Source organism: Chiroxiphia lanceolata, chromosome 2 (assembly GCF_009829145.1).
Source record: "Chiroxiphia lanceolata isolate bChiLan1 chromosome 2, bChiLan1.pri, whole genome shotgun sequence".
Taxonomy (NCBI): domain Eukaryota; kingdom Metazoa; phylum Chordata; class Aves; order Passeriformes; family Pipridae; genus Chiroxiphia; species Chiroxiphia lanceolata.
In genome coordinates this window covers 57,054,572-57,070,882 of record NC_045638.1, presented here as the reverse complement: position 1 = coordinate 57,070,882, position 16,311 = coordinate 57,054,572, and the positions used below count along the sequence as shown (strand labels likewise).

General features: G+C 49.0%; 2 long non-coding RNA genes across 3 annotated transcripts in view; one reads left to right on the top strand and one right to left on the bottom strand.

The window, feature by feature from the left end:
- LOC116783191 overlaps window positions 1-518 on the bottom strand; it is a 76,178-nt gene extending 75,660 nt beyond the window's left edge. Inside the window, exon 1 of the long non-coding RNA XR_004355548.1 lies at window positions 256-518. This is a non-coding gene — a long non-coding RNA (uncharacterized LOC116783191). The remainder of the gene's footprint in view (window positions 1-255) is intronic.
- An 8,081-nt stretch (window positions 519-8,599) lies between these two features.
- LOC116783192 overlaps window positions 8,600-16,311 on the top strand; it is a 43,198-nt gene continuing 35,486 nt past the window's right edge. For both annotated transcript variants that reach the window (XR_004355555.1, XR_004355552.1), the window contains exon 1: window positions 8,600-8,747. This is a non-coding gene — a long non-coding RNA (uncharacterized LOC116783192). The remainder of the gene's footprint in view (window positions 8,748-16,311) is intronic.

Below are 16,311 nucleotides of genomic sequence, written 5' to 3'. Positions count from 1 at the left end.
GCCGTCCCCTCTCCCGATCACCTTATTTCACCAGTCGCCCTCCCCGGTCAAATCCGCGGGGCCCCCACGCCCCGTCCCCCCTGAGCGCATCCCCACTCGCTCCGTGGCGCTGTCCCTCACCGCACTAAGCGCCCCCGAACCTCTCCCCCTTCCCGGAGCTCCCGGTCCCTGCTGCCCGCTCTCTGGAGCAGCAGGCAGGTAGGCAAGCAGGCAGCCCCCCAACCCCCGAAAAGACGGTAGCTAAATGGCACTTACTGTCAGAAGAGAGGGTGAGGGGGGAATCTTTCTCTCAGTGCAAAAGCAAAACAGCCGCTCGCAGGACGTTGTCAGTATAGGAGATAGCGAGGGGAAAAAAAAAATCTTCCAGTAGCGGGAGGGGTTGAGGGGGGAGGGGGAGGAAGGAGGAGGAGGATTCGCCTTTTAACCGGAGAAAAATAAAATCAAAAAATAACCGTGTGTGTCCCCCCCCGGTTGCCTTTTTTGTGCAGTTTCAGCAAAGCTGCGAGGAAGTTGGTCCTTTTGTTCCACTATTTATAGATTGCGTCAACATTGCGAAAAGGAGAAGGCGGAGCGGTGGCACTTACTCCTCGCCGAGGGGTGGTGGGGGAAGATATCGGGGTGGAGGGGCGGAGCGGGGCAGCGGGGGGACACACAAGCCCAGCGAGTACAAGCTACTTCAGGACTCTCCCCGACCCGCCGCCGCTGCCGCCGCCGCGACCACGGGGGGAACCGGGCGGTGCAGCGGCGGCGGCGGCGGCGGAGAACCGCGCCGCTTCCCCGCCCGGCTGCCGCCGCACAGCACCGCCCCGCGGGCGGCGAGGCGAGGCGCGCCGAGCCACTCGGCGCGGCCACGGCGAGGGCCCCCCACTTGGTTCGGTGCTCGCCGGCTCGCCGGTACCCTCCGTCTCCATCTCCGGTAGAACCTGTTGCGAACCCCCTCGGCTGGGAGCTCCGAGGGCAGGTGCACGGACGGTCCGGCTCCGTTTTTCTTTACGAGCTGACTCCGAAGGGTTAATCTGGGGAGCCGAGAGGAAAACATTTTAAAACCTGGGGGTCGTGAAACGTAAAAGTCTCTTCTCCGCCACCGGAGAAGGAGTAGGAGCGGGAGGAAGGGAACCATCGCTTTGCTGGCCGAAGGCCAATGTTTCTAAACTGAATGTAAACAAAGAAAACTGCAAACACCAGAGGAGGGCCTTCCACTGCCGCCAAGGCTGGGGGAACGTGTTCCCAAAGGGGTGCCGAGCTTTGCCGACCCCTCGTTTCCCTCCTGATCCTTAGCGCTCACGGTCACCTCGGCTACCGCCCTCGGGTGCTGCGGTACGGGGGGAACTTTCCAACGGCGCGGGGTAGCAAATTTCGGGGAAAAAAAAAGTATTCTTTTTTTTTTTCCTTTCTACTCGGTTTTTGGTAGGTTTGGGTTTTTTCAATTTTTTTTTTTTTTTTTTTTTTTTTTTATTATTATTTTTTTTAAGAGCGAGGGCTCGTCCCTTCCGCCCCAGGAGGCAGAGGCGCCGTGCCCCGGGAGGGCGGAGGCCGGGACCGGGCTTGCCCGAGCCTGTCAAGCGCTCCCGGCTCCGGCCTCGGGGCTCCATGGGGCTGCTGGGGCTGCTACTTGTAACATGCTCGGGGAAACATCCACGGGATTCCTGCTCGGTTGGCAAATCCTTCCACGTTTAGACGAGGAAATCCTCCCTTGCTAGCACCCAGGCCAGTGGGGTGTCACCGCGGGGTTAGAGAGGAACTGGAGGGAAGGAGGAAGGCTGGAGGCATGCGTGAACGTGACACTGGTTGTGTGATCGCCCTTAAAAACACCCGTGATGCACTCGTAGGCGATGTGTGCGCCCAGGAGAAATACAGCCGTCGGACCGGGCGAGGTTTGGATTTTTTTTCCCTGCTCCTTGTTTTCGTGAGTTCTATGGGCGGATAAGTTCCCCTCTTAGCTATGCTTCGGGACAACGGATGCTTTCGCGATGATGATTTTCTGGGGGAGAGTGCGAGTCCCTCGGAAATCTCCCCTTCCCGCCCCGCCCCAGCCCACGCACGGCCCCTGCTTGCTGGGGAGCTCCCTGAGGAGTGCGGAGAGCAGGTAATGCCTGAAGAAAGCTCCGAGTGAATAAAATACATTCCTTTAATGTGGTTCCTCTCTTGAAGTGTCCCTTGATGCCGGGTTTTCCTCCTCTACAACTTCGTCGCCAGATCTCCGTCCCACATCGCTGCTCTTGCGACTGAACACGACGCTTGCTCATCTTCTGTGGGCTCTCCGTGGGGACTGAGGCTATTCTTTCCCCGCTATGGTGGCTGGGAAAAAAAAGAGAGAGAGAGAGAGAAAGAAAGAATAATAAAAAAAAATAACGAAAACTACCTATTTCGAAGACTTACAGTGTTGAGTGTCACTCAAAAGACGGATCCATCTTTTGCATACGAAACTCGAGGCAAAATTGAGCTCTTTTAATAGCCTTTTAACTGGTGGTGTAAAAATTGATTGGTGGTGGAAAGTAGTAAATAGTGGTAATAAAAGAATAGATTCAAACTATGAACCGTGAATGAGCCTTCCTTTAAAGAACTGAACTAAGTAGACAGTAGGTAGGCAATTAGCTTGCTTCTGCTCTGAAAATTTAGAAGAAAATGGAAGTGCGAAGCGTTGGCACTTTTTTTTTTTTCACTCCGAGACAAAAGAGTAAAAAGAAGAAAAAATAGGGTTATGGTGGAAATAGGCGAGATATGATAAAAGCGAGATGTGAAAGGCGTGAGTGCCGAAACGGTTATGCCCGCCCGGGCGCTGCCCCGCCGCAGCCCGGTGGCTCGGAGCCGGCGGCTGAGCTTCAGCAAAAGTCACGGCGTTCAGAAATGTTGCAACAGCACTTTGAAAGTCTCTGAAGAAAAGCTGAATTGTTGGAACTTAGGTAACTTAAGGAAACTCGTTATGACCTACATTGCTGTTCTGAGTCAGCAGCTGCAGCCCCAGCCCCGGCGGGTCCCGCTGCCGCCGCCGCGCACCCGCGGGCGGAGCCGCTCCCCCCCCCGCCGCCCGGGCTCGCTGCTTCCCGGGTTTACAAACAAAGTCGCCTGGATCGAGATGGTTTCGCTTCTGCCGTCAGGAATGCCTCCGCTGCCTTTTTTATTTTTTTCCCCTACCAGGTTTGCGGACAGAGCAGACTGCTTGCCTCAGTGCTGGTTTAAGTGGAAGACAAGGTCTTTTCCCCAAGTTTTTGAGAGCTATACTTTATTTCTGAAGGGATACCGATTGTTTCCTGCACTGGACAATAGATGCCTTATAGGGGAAAGTTATTACATGTTGCACACTGCATTGCTCTTACGATAGAGAAGGAAACTCTGAAGTTCCAATCAAAAGCTTACTAAACAACTTTCCATATTTCTTCTGTAATGTAATATAAAAGTAGCAGCGATTAAGCTCCAGATGTTCACATTGTCAAACCTCATACTTTAAGCCAGTTTGCAGAGAACTTGGACAGTTACACTGACCGTTTGTTAAACGCGCAATCAGCGTCAGGGGAAGAATTCGGAATATTTTAACATCTTGATTAAAGTAATCTGTGCGACAAGGTACCGCATTACCCTGACCAGGCGAGGGACTGAGAAAATCATCCAGTCAGCTTTCTTTGGTATTCAGAAAGACGAAAGAGTCGAGATGAAATGACCTCAGAAAACTCCGCCTTTGGAAAGCAGTGCTGGCCGCCTCTCCCTTGCCCCCTGCCTCTCCCCCTCAATTCTCACTTCTTGTTTATCGACACTCCGTTGCCATCAGCAGGAGAACTGAAACGACAAAACTTAGCTCCAAACGCCTGGATTTTCCGGCGTTTACCGTGTTTGGACACCTCTCGGAGCGCTGCTCCTGGTATCATTATCATTATGACTGGTGTATTTATAGAAACTTTTTGGGGGATTTTGTGTGCCAACTACGGCAACTCGCTGTATTTAATAATGAGACAGAAAAATCCAATTTCCTTTCCTTTATTTTTTTAAAGAAAATTTCACAGTAGTGGTGGGGTGCTGATTCGACGATTTTAACAGACAACTTTTAGCAGCTGTGAGTTTCCTGCAACAGTGATAGTTCGGTCTCCCTTCTTAAGAAACCAGCAAGATTTGGAGACAGCGATTGAAAGCATCTCCCCGTGACCCTAAGCAGGGAGGGGGGCAGGAAAACGCTGCCTCAGATTTTGGGTGTCGGGGAAGAGTTGTTTCTCGATGGGTGGTGGCATTTCCCCAAGTCCCGTTTCCCACCAGATGGATTTGCTGATGGACACGGGGGTGCGTCCCTACTCCTCACCGTGGGGATGAGCCACGGTCGCGCAGCCACCTCCGGCTCTGCGCTCGGCGGGTGCTACCAACCACCACCAAATAAAGTCAACGCCTTTGCCTGCCTGATTTTTTATTTTTCAAAGAACCCGTAAAATTCCCCCTGATGTCACGGAAAGAGAGAGGTGGTAACCTCCACTTCAGAGCTCTCCTTGCTCACAAGCCCCAAATGTCAAGGGCAGGGGAGAGAAGACATTTGTGCTTAAAGGAAAAAGTAAGAGGAAAAAGTAAAAAAAAAATCCGAAAACAACCAGAACCCAACAGAAAACAAACTTAACAATAAACCCCCCCAGATATAGCTGGGGAGGAGAAGGGTGTGAGGAAACAGGGGATGAGAAGCGGTTTAGCTTTGCCAGGGTTGACACGGTGCGTCTGCACTTCCAGCGAAGCGAGAGCGACTCCGGCGTCCCGCTCTCCTCCTCGGCTGTTTTCTTGGGAGTTCTGCGGGAGCCCCGCTATTTCTCCCCTGCACTGCCCAGGCTCTGCGAGGCAGCCTCAGGACCCGCTGACCTCCCCTTGCCCCTCTCTCAAACGCCTCCAGAGGGCTTGGGCAGCCCCGGAGCGGTGCGAGGACCGGCGGCGGAGCCCTCTCCGCTCCCCCAAATCGCTCTCCGTGCGGTGAAGCCCACAGAATGGCTCTAAAAGCGAGTTTTTGGGAAACCTGTGGAAAGAATGGACGTGATCTGCGTGTCAAAGCGAAGCTGAAGGATCAGCAGCCGCGGTTGACACCGATCACTTCTACTGAGATTTTGGGGCGCCTTTTTTTTTTTTTTTCCGGTCTGGAAACTTTTTTTGGGTGTGTCTAGAGCCGCGTAATTTCGTAATTATTTTCTCAGACACCGTTGTCTATATCCAGCGTGTGCGACCAGGTTGTTAAACAGTGGGTGATTTTTGCTCATAGCAACTGGATCTCTGCAAGGTTTAATTTAACCCCGTCTGCCTCATCACGTTTCTTTATCGAACAAAGTAGCTTTCTGGCGAGCCTGCGATCTGCTCGGTACTGCTCTCTATTGCAGGACCGAAAAGGTACGATACAATGTATGCAAAGCGATTGTAGCCTTTCAGGATGTTACAGAGGTAAAATCAAAGTCCCGGGACTGTAAGAGGAAAATCCTGGTAGTCGTCCAAGAACAAAATCGTTATTTTCAATTGAGTCGAGTTTGTTTTTTTTTTTTTTTTCTTTCTTTTTTTTTCTCTCCCATCTTCTCTTTCTTTCCTAGCGTAGCTCCTAAGTGCCTTTGTTCTTTGTAAATTAGTGAGGGCTTTAAAACGTTCTCGTCACGATTGACTGGCGGCAGGATATATAGAGCAAATAATGACGACCCTTAGCGAAAGAAATATAGTAAGTTGGATTTGGATAAGCAATGTCACAGAGAGGTCTTATCTTTTCCTTTTCTTTTTTCTTTTGAATTTTTTTAACTTCCTTTATTTCAGAGCTGTGACTAAGAGCAGGGGGTGTAATTTCATGAATGCCCCCCCGTGGCTGCCGAGCGCCTCTGGCCGGAGAGGGGCTGTCGGGCACTGGGACCATGGGCGTGGGGAGCTCGCTTCTCTCCAGCCGCAAATATTAAGTGTCTCTCTCCTTTTCGTTCCCCAGTCCAAAGATTTCGCTGATAATAACAAAATCTCTGTGTGACGGCTCGCTTTCGTGCCAGGCTCAACATCTAGCTCATCCCTCGATGTCAGCTTTCTCAGCGTTCCGTTTTCGGACACCCTTGTCCTCAGAGCTGTCCTCAAGCCCATATTTTTATGTGTCCCCTTGTCCCTTTTCCACCCCAGTGACATTGGGGCGGGGTTTCGTCTCCTGTCAAATTTTGCTTAGATTTGGGTGTAAGTTTAGGTACTTTGAGTTCTACAGACGACTATGTTATCTTTCTATTTGACGTAAAATTATGCCATTTTAAATCTCGTCGTTAAAAATACCAAATGCAAATACTCAGCACCTTTATTTCTTGACGATGGTACTTTTATTTCGCCCGGTACATAAGAATTTATTTAACATGTAGAAAGAAACGAAGAATCACCTCCTTTTAGCAGAAGGTCAAACGGTACAATTAAGCAAAAAAGTACAGAGAGCTGGGAAAAGCTGGAATACTGCTATAAAAAAAAAAAAAGCAACAACTGTTTTGGGTTTTGTGGTTATGGTGGGTTTTTTTGTGGTTATGGTGGTTTTTTGGTTGGGTGGGTGGGTGGGGGCTTTTTTGGCGCTTTTTTTTTTTTTTTTTTTTTTTTTTTTTATCTAACTGTAGCCTTTTGGACTTGAGTTAGCTGCTGCTTCTGTGTTATTTACTCGTCCGGGGAAGATGCTGAGCTGCTGAGGGGCCCGATTCTGATGCCGACGCGACGCAGTTCCCAGTGAGGCGGGGGCAGGACCAGGGCCCGGGGGGTCCTGGCACTACAGCCATCCCTACCCTCAATTCTCGGTCAGACGAAGCGAGGAGAAGAGCAGCTGCCAGCCCTCTGCAGATCTGCTTCCCAGGCTGGTTTTGGCTTCCGGGGAAAAGAGTGGTTACTGTAAAATGTTCAAATTACTCGAATGGAAACTTTCCAGTGTGTTGGAAATAGGTAAAGACAGAAACAACGACACCACTTCTAAACGTAACTTCTCACTCCCCGAAAAGCCAGATAAACCTTCATGACGTGGTAATGAATGACAGTCATTTCCATATCGCTCCGCCAAAACTCAGACGTTTGTGTTTGGGAGAATTTCAGTCTTTCCTTTTCCATCACTCTTGGAGAGCAGGGGAGTCCTCCTTCAGCACCGCCGGTCCTGCCATCCATGCTACAGCCGGAACGCCGTTTCCATTTTCCACAGGTTTCCCGGCGGGGTAGCGGGGTCTCCCTGTGGCCGGGATTAGTTTTCCCCGCTCCCTCTCTGCCCCTTTGGCCGCCCTGTGCAAGGTTGCTTCACCGCCACTGCCACCCGCTGCCACCCGCCCTGCGCGCCCCGGCTGGGGCCGGTGGTTCTGCAGCTACTGCGAAGTCATTAATGCTTTTTTAAAATATTTTTTTCAATTATTGTTTCTCTGCACCAGCCTCTTATCTTTTCTCGCAGATACTCGAACCAGTGAAAGCAGTGGGTGTGGAGACAGTTGCGGCAGCCCGGAGATCTCGCCTTTCTCCCTGTCTTCTCTAAACACTGCCGCTGACATGCTGGCAGTGTTGGTGATTCAGCTCCAGTTGCTGCTGCTGGTCAGTATTTACCATCAGACAGGCGTTTATTTCCCGGGTTCAGCTTATTGTTTTTCTTTCCGGGAAGAAAATGTAAAAAAAACCAAACCCAACCAACCAACCAACCAAACCCCCCCCCAAAAAACCAAAACCAAACCAAAACAAAAAAAAAGTGTCTTCGGCCATTTTGTGCAAACTTGACACCCCGAGCTGCGGGTTTGTCCGTGCTCGGACTTTCCTGGAGGAGATGAAGCATTGCTGGTCTTTCCCTGTGCACAGTTACTGCGAACACCACAGCCGGGCAGCAAAGCAACTTTGGGTCCCATCGGCAGAGATCCCGGCTCCTTTTCCCGTGCTTTTCTCTGTGATAGTGGCCATGAGCTGTCCCAGGGCAAGAATAACCCTTCCTGTGGCCCTGGGGCTGTCACCGAGGGCTGCACTCGCCGAGTCCCTCCATGTCGTGCCTCCTGCTTGGTGCACGGGGGACGAAACTCTCCCTAAGGCACTCCGGGGACGTGTGGGGGGTACCCACGGGAGGAGCTGTGGCAGTGCCGGGACAATGCTGGCACTATGCTGGGACAGTCCACGACTCTGCTGGGAAAGCCTGTGACAGCTCTGGGACAGTCTGTGACTGTGTTCGGGCAGTGCTGGCACAGTTGGGGTGATGCTAGGACAGTCGAGTAGTGTCTTGGAACAGTTAGGATAGTTCTGGGACATCACGGGACGGTGCTGGGACAAAACTGGGGCAGGCTGAACTGCCCTGTCACTGTCTTGGGACAGTGGTGGAAGATTTGAGACAGTGCTGGAAATGTCTTAGGACAGTTAGGATGGTGCTGGGACTGGAATAGTGCTGAAACAGTTAGGACAGTGCTGGTACCTCCTGGCCCAGTGCCGGAACGGTGCCAGGACAGCTGGAGCAGTGCGGGACAGGCTGGGAGGAGGCAGTGCCGGGAGGCGCCGGGTCGAAATGAGGCCGAGCCGGGCAGGGTTGGCGGGGAGGGGGGAGCTGCCTGTGACATCGCCGCCACACCTGGGCCGGGACGCGGAGGGGCTGAACCTCGGCTTCCGTTTCTTCCTCTCCCAGCGGAGAGAGAGCTCACTGGGACACTCGCAGGCCCAGCCCCGGCCCGGCCCGGCCTCTGCGGCCGCTGCGAAGGGTCCGTGCGGGGAAAGGCTGGTCTGCAGAGCCGTCCCGGGCTCTCCGCGCAGCTCGCTCAGGGCTCCTTACAGCTGGCCGCCGCCTCTCCACTGGCTCTCAGGTAGCACGGGGCTGCGGCGTTCAAGGAGTGCTCGCATCCCGCATCTCTTCTGTGTAAAAATTGATAGGCAGCCAAGAGCTCGAAAAGGCGGCTGATAACATCAACTCCTTCTACCTTCTGTACAGCTGCACCCAATACACCTTGTGGTTTCCTCCCTCGTTCGGTTTTTCTCCCACCCGCCTTCCCCTTGGAGACCCCTGGCCGCCGCCCGCACCGCCTCGCCACCGCCGCCCACGCGGGTCACCCGGAGCGGCATCGCCGGCGATCCCCGCTCCAGCTCGGTGGGGCTACTCCACCGATACTCATCTATTGAAATTGCAAATGATTTGCACTCTTAAGTGCCAATGGCTCTGGAAAAAAATCTTCTTCATTACTTTTGCTTAGAGATATAGAATGCAGTTCTTTCTTGACCATGTGCATTTAGCCACTTCAATTCATTAAAGATGTGCTTTGTACAATCCCACAGGACAACTTTAATCGATGGTGAGATTTTATTTGATTTGGCAGTGTAACAGTGGAGATTTGACTCATCAAGACGTAAATTAAGAGTAAACAGAGAAAAAGTGTTTCTCTGCATACATCTGAACGTTCCTGCTTTTAATAGATTAATTAATACTACTTCTCAGTCATAAATTAGTAAGTACTCTTGAGGGAATTGAAGGAAGAGTAACCATCATAATTAGTGTATTAAATGGCTAATGTATGGAAAAATTTTCAATATCTATAAGGTACATCTGCATAGATAGAACTGAAAGTAGTTTGGGTAGTGAAATGTGTGTGCTTGTGGTTGGGCAGATTTGCAATGTGCAACTGTAATAGCAATGCTCCTGCTGAAGTGCTCACTCATCTAGCAATGCTCAGTGCTTCAGGAGATACTAGCTTCTGGCCTAAAATTCAAACCAGTTTTGAATTGTTGCTTCAAGATACACAAGCTCCAGAGAGAAATGAGATTCCAGAAGCTTCACATGCCTGGCCTGTTGTATTACCTAACTCTACATGGTTTAATGTTAGCACATATATAGTACATATAGTTTGCAACTATGTGTTTGTCACTCTTCTGAGAGTCCAGATTTCCTCCTGTATTTCACAGCAAATTGAAGCCCTTGGTTTGGAACTTTGTATACTACCTTAAAGTCTAGATTCCTGAAGTCTGGACATGACGATATCTAGCTAAAGGTGAAAATTATAAAATGTTATGTGAAAAGGAAGTCTTGTCAGTGTAAAATTATATTCAGAAAGTATTTAATCAAAAGCTAGTTACATTATTTTAGTAAATACAGCTTGTTGGGGTTTTTTTTGTACATTTCAGAAAGAGCGACAGAGTGGCTCAGCTAGTGTGACACTACAAAAACCATAGGTTTAAATTATCAACACATCTTTTTATAGGCCCATGCTTTTCACATATAACACATATTTTTAGTACACATTGGCTATATCTGATACAGATTTCAGAAAACAGACCCACAACACCTAGTTCACTGCCCAGAAGTATGTTTAGGTCAGAAACTCTGCAAAGTTTTTCACATGAAGCTTTCCTCCACTTGAGACCATCTTGAATTATTTGGGGCTTGGGTAGCTCAGATGGGACTGTAGGCCTGGATCCCCAAATATCACAAAATATGCTGCATTGGAAGGGACTCACAAGGATCATCAAGTCCAACTCCTGGCTCTCCACTGGACCATTCCCAAGAGTCACACCATGGGCCTGAGAGTATCATCCAAATGCTTCTTGAACTCTGGCAGGCTTGGTGCTGGAACCACTTCCCTGGGGAGCCTGTTCCATGTTCCCAACCACCCTCTGGGTGATGAACCTTTGCTAATATCTAACTTTAATCTCCCCTGACACAACTTCAAGCCATTCCCTTGGATTCTGTCACTGGTCACTGTTAGTGTTACCCCTCCTCTTCCCCTCACGAGGAAGTTGTAGACTGTGATGAGGTCTCCTCTCAGTCTCCTCTTCTCCAGGCTGAACAGACCAAGTGACCTCAGCTGCTCCTCATACGCTTCCCTTCAAAGTCCTTCACCATCTTCGTTGCTCTCCTTTGGACACTCTTTAATAGCTTAATATCTTTCTTATATTGTGATGCCCAAAACTGCCACAATATTCAAGGTGAGGCTGCACCAGTGCAGAGCAGAGCAGGACAATCCCCTCCCTTGACTGGCTGGCGATGCTTTGCCTGATGCCCCCCCGGACACGGTTGGCCCTCCTGGCTGCCAGGGCACTGCTGACTCAGATTCAACTTGCCATCGACCAGGACTCCAAGGTCTCTTTTTCCATGGCACTGCTTTCCAGCACCTCATTCCCCAGTCTGTACATACATCCAGGATTGCCCTATCTCAGGTGCAGAATCTGGCACTTCCCTTGTTGCAATTCATATGATTGGTGACTCCCCAGCCCTCTGATTTGTCAAGGTCTCTCTGCAGGGCCTCCCTTCCTTCAAGGGAGTTAACAACTCCTCCCAGTTTTGTGTCATCTGCAAACTTGTTTAGTATCCCTTTCAGTCCTGTGTCCAAGCCATTTATGATGTTGAAGAGCACAGGACCCAAGATGGAGCCCTGTGGAACCCCCCTAGTGACAGGTCGCCAGTCTGATGTCACCCCATTCACTGTTACCTTCTGTGCTCCACCCGTGAGCCAATTGCTCACCCACCACACGAGTGTTTATCCAGCTGTTGCTAGACATTTTGTCCAGAAGGATCCTGTGAGAAAGTGTATTGAAAGCTTTACTGAAATCCAAAAAGATTACATCAACTGGCTTCCTCTGATCACCTAGGTGAGTTACATTGTTGTAAAAGGAAATCAGGTTTGATAAGCAGAACTTTCCTGTCATGAAGCCATGCTAGTTGTGACCAATGACTGTGTTGTCTTTCAGTGTTTTCAATACCTCTCAGAATAATCTTCTCCATAACTTTACCAGGCACTGAAGTGAGATTGACAAGCCTGTAGTTTCTGGGGTTCTCCTTTTTGCCCTTCTTGAAAATCGGGACAATGTTCACTGACTTTCAGTCTGCTAGGGCCTTTCCGGATTCCCAAGACCGCTCAAAAAATCATCAAGAGAGGTTTTGTGATGTCATCAGCCAGCTCTTTGAGGATTCCAGAATTAATCCCATCAGGCCCTGTAGATTTGTAGGGATCCAGTTGGAGCAGCAGATCCTGCACAATTTCAAGATTGACGGGGAGTTGGTCATTCTCACAGTCACAGTCCTCCATCTCAAGGCACTGAGACACCCTTGGTCCATCATCTGTGTTTAAGACAGAGGCAAAGAAAGCATTAAGCACCTCTCCCTTGTCTCTGTCCCTGTTTGTGAGGTGACCATTCCCATCCTGTAACAGGCCAATGATATTTCTATACGGCCTATTGACATTAATGTTTTGAAAAACTCTTTTTATTGTCCCCCACAATTCTGGCCAGATTCAACTCCAGTTGAGCTTTGGCTGCATAAATTTTCTCCCTACCTGGCAAGCAGCATCTCTGTATTCTTCCCGTGTCACTTGGCCTTGCTTCCACTGGCATATACCTTCCTTTTTTTGCCTTATTTCCAAGAGAAAATCCCTGCTCAGCCAAGTTGGCTTTCTGTCTCACCTGTTTGACTTCCAACATTTGGTAATTGCCTGCTTCTGTGCCCTTAGGAGGTGATGTTTGAAGAGTGACTGGCACTGATAGACCCCAGCACCTGCAAAAACATTTTCTCAGGGGACCTTACTTACTAAATCTGAGCAGCCTGAAGCCTGCTCTCCTCATGTCCAGAGTTTAGGTTTTGCTGTCACTTTTCTTCCTGTCAACAGAGATTTTAAACTTAATCACTTTGTTTTCACTGTGACCAAGATGACCCCCAATCTCCACTTCTCTCATGAGATCCACTCTGTTGACAAGCAGCAGATCAAGGAGAGCATCATTCTGAGTTGGTCCCTGAGGACCTGTTCACCCAGATTTTTTAAGAATCTTCTGGCCTGAGTTGTACCAGCTGCATGATGCTCCCAGTTGATTTCTGGCAAGTGTAAGTCCCCCACAGGGACAAGGGCAGTTGACTTGGAAGTGTCCCTTAGTTCCTCAAAGATAATTTGTTGGCATCATCATCCTGGCAGGGAAGTCTATAGCAGACTCCCACAATGACATCCACATTATTAGTTTGCTCCTTGATTCTTACTCGGAGGCTCTCAACTGTGCCATTGCCAACCGTGAGCTCCATACATTCTAACCCTTCTATTACATACAGTGCCACTCCTTCACCTCTTCTGCCCTGCCTATCCCTCCTGAAGTGCCAACAGGGCACTCCAGTCACAGGACTCATCCCACCAGGTTTTGCTTATGCCAGTGGTATCAAATCTCTGGGACTGGACCAGAGCTTCAAGCTCCTCTTGTTTGTTCATCATGCTGCATACATTGGTGTAGAAACATTTCAGGTGTGGTACATTGTAGCCAAGACCTCGTGAAGCAGATTGAGGGATGCCATTAGTGCTTGGTTTCGGCACACCATCCCATCGCTCACCACTGGTGAGCCTGGTTTTGTCCCTTCCCCCTTCCAAGCCAGTTTAAAGCTCTGTCAACAAGAGCCGCCAGCTCCTGCACTGGAACTCTTTTTCCCCTCTGACACAGGTATATCCTGTCACATGTCAATAGACCAGCTGTTAAGTAGATCATCCCATGGTCAAAAACCCCTCAAATTTTCCAATTACACCAACCTTGAAGTTAATTGTTGACCTGATGGATTTGCCTATTCTTATCAATATTCGTCATTACTGGAAGAATTGAGGAAATTCTTCACTACCTGTGCTCCTGATCCCTCTATCAATCGACTCAGGCCCTGAAGTCTCTTTTGATTGCCCTTGGACTTCTCTTTGTTATTTCATCTCTGCCAGTTGGATCAATCAATAGCGGATAGTAATCAGAGTATGTTATTAGACTGGAGAGTTTTCCACTAATGTCCCTTACCCAATCCCCTGCAAGACAACAGACCTTCCTGTGAGTTGGGTCCATTCCCGTTAGAAGGGAGTCTCCTATTTCAACTACTCTTCTTTTCCTGTTGTAGTGGGTTGACCCTGGCTGGATACCAGGTACCCAATAAAGCTGCTCTCTCCCTCTGCAACTGGACAGAGGAGAGAGAAAAAAAACCAGCTAAGGATTCATGAGTTGAGATAACAGCTGGTAGAGGTCACTTAATGATTACCTTCACAGGCAAAACAGACCGAAAGTGGGGATAGTACTTAAATTTATTACTAACAGGATAAGAGCCAAAGAATGAGAAATAAAAAAGTCTTAAAAACACCTTCCCCCCACCCCTCCTTCTATGTTCTCCTCCTCCTTCCCAGCAGTGCAGGGGGATGGGGACTGGAGGTTACAGGCAGTTTTGTTTCTGCCACTGCTCAGGGAGAGGAGTCCTTCCCCTGCTCCCATGGGGTCCCTCCCACAGGAGACAGTCCTTGATGGACCTCTCGAGCGTGAGTCCATTCCTCAGGCAGCAGTTTTTCCAAACTGCTGTTCCATGGATCATTCCTCCACAGAGTGCAGTCCTTCACGAATGAGCTGTACCGACGTGGGTCCCACACAGGGGCCACAAGTCCTACTTGGGAAAAACCTGCTCCAGCATGGCTTCCCTCTCCACAGGCTACAGGTCTCCGGCAGGACCCCGCTCCATCCTGGGCCTCCCACGGGGTCACAGCCTCCTTCATGCATCCACCTGCTCCAGCATGGGCTCCTCCATGGGCTGCAGGTGGGTCTCTGCACCTCGATGGTCCTCCATGAGCTGCAGGGGCCTCAGCTCTGCTGCCTGAAGCACCTCCTCTCCTTCTGCACTTACCTTGTTGTCTACCTTCATGTTCCCATGTTCTCACTCTGCTCTTCCCTGGCTGGAATTCTTCTGCGCAATAACCTTCTGTTCTTAAATATGTTATCCCAGAGCCGTTACTATCACTCCTAATTGGCTCATCCTTGGCCATCAGCAGGAAGTCCATCCTGGAGCTGGCTGACATTGGCTCCACCAGACAGGAGAAAATTCTAGCAGCTTCTAACAAAGCCACCCCTGTAGCCCCCAAAACCCAGCCACAGAAACACACTACACCTGTTAACAGAAGAGGTCTTGATGCAGGGTGCAGGTGATGTTGTTCTGGGAGGCCCCACTACCTCAGAAGACCATCACCAACCTTCTCAGTTGTCTGGTCTTCTAGTTCCAGAGCCTCATACCTGTTGTAGAAGGTGGCAGTCCTACCTGTCAAATTCTGAGAAGGAACCTTCCTTCTGGTACATGCAGTGACCAGCTTCCAACCCGCATCTTTAATAGACCCTTGACTAATAGTCCTTTGACTAATTACCCTGCAGGGTTCTGAGACCACATGCTTCTCCACTGCAATGGAGCTTCGAGACTCCCAAGAGTCTTGAGACTGTAGCATCTCTGAAAGTAATCGATCTCTGGGATCCTTGAGCATTTGACTCCTGTTTAAGTATTTCTTGTTGGGCACAAGGAGATAGGTGTCTGTGTAGCTTTAGATTCTGAGCCTCATTTTTTTCTTAGGTGTTATGTCAAAGATCTTTCATTGCACCTGTAAATGTATATTTGCTAGAAAGTAACCCTGGACAAGAATATCCTGCTTCTAATGAACAGATTTCAGCTATTCTGATCTAGAGTCCTGCACTGCACTGTTAGAGAACTGAGCTCCATTTTGTAATTGGCAGAAGGTGAGAGTATTGCAACAGTGAATGTTTTTGATCTCGAGAACAGGAGAGAAACATAATTCTATTGAAAAGTGACCTCTAAGATTAATTCCATACAGCTTCATTTGGAAGGAAAAAGAAGAAATCTCAGAAACAGTGGAAGAAAATATGTGGGGGAAGTGAAAATGAGTGGTGGGAGAACACAGCAAGGATGAGAAGATGAAGCATATCTGAGATATCCAGGGTCATATATAAATCAATATATAACTAGGTAACTTACATAATGCTCTTAAACTCATAAATATGACAATAGAAAGAATCGTAGTTGAGGAATATTATCCTGAGTGTGGATAGGTGGAATTTTTTTGCTGGTCTTTAATAGAAACTAGTTTCAGCTGCAGTAGAACTATTCACTAATACAGTGCCACTCAGAAGGACGTATCTGAGAGCTTGTAGAATGTCTTTGTAATAATAATTTCAAGGAAGAAATGGCTTTTCATTGTTGTAAGTAAAATAGTTATTTTCATTACGTTTATTATTTTATTTCTGAATTTGGATGGCTACTGCAGGAGCAGGTATGGTATGTAACATATGGCTGACTGATTGGCCTATCCCATGCTTGCCTATCTCATACCAAGTTTGAGTGAAGAAATGGGCCTTCTGTGGTCTCCCAAAGCTCAGCAGATTGTGGGTCAGTAAAGGGCTTCCTATCAGGCAGGAAGCAATCTGCACAGGATAACAATGAATGCCCTCCCAGAAACTCTTACCGAGGAACTGTAATTCACAGAACTCTACCTGAATGTGTTTTATCATGCAGAAGGCAATTACATGGAGATAGTTTAAAATATATGGGTTGTAGAGATCACATGGGTATGCAAGGTAATTGTATTGGCTGATTGAAGAAATAAGAAAAGG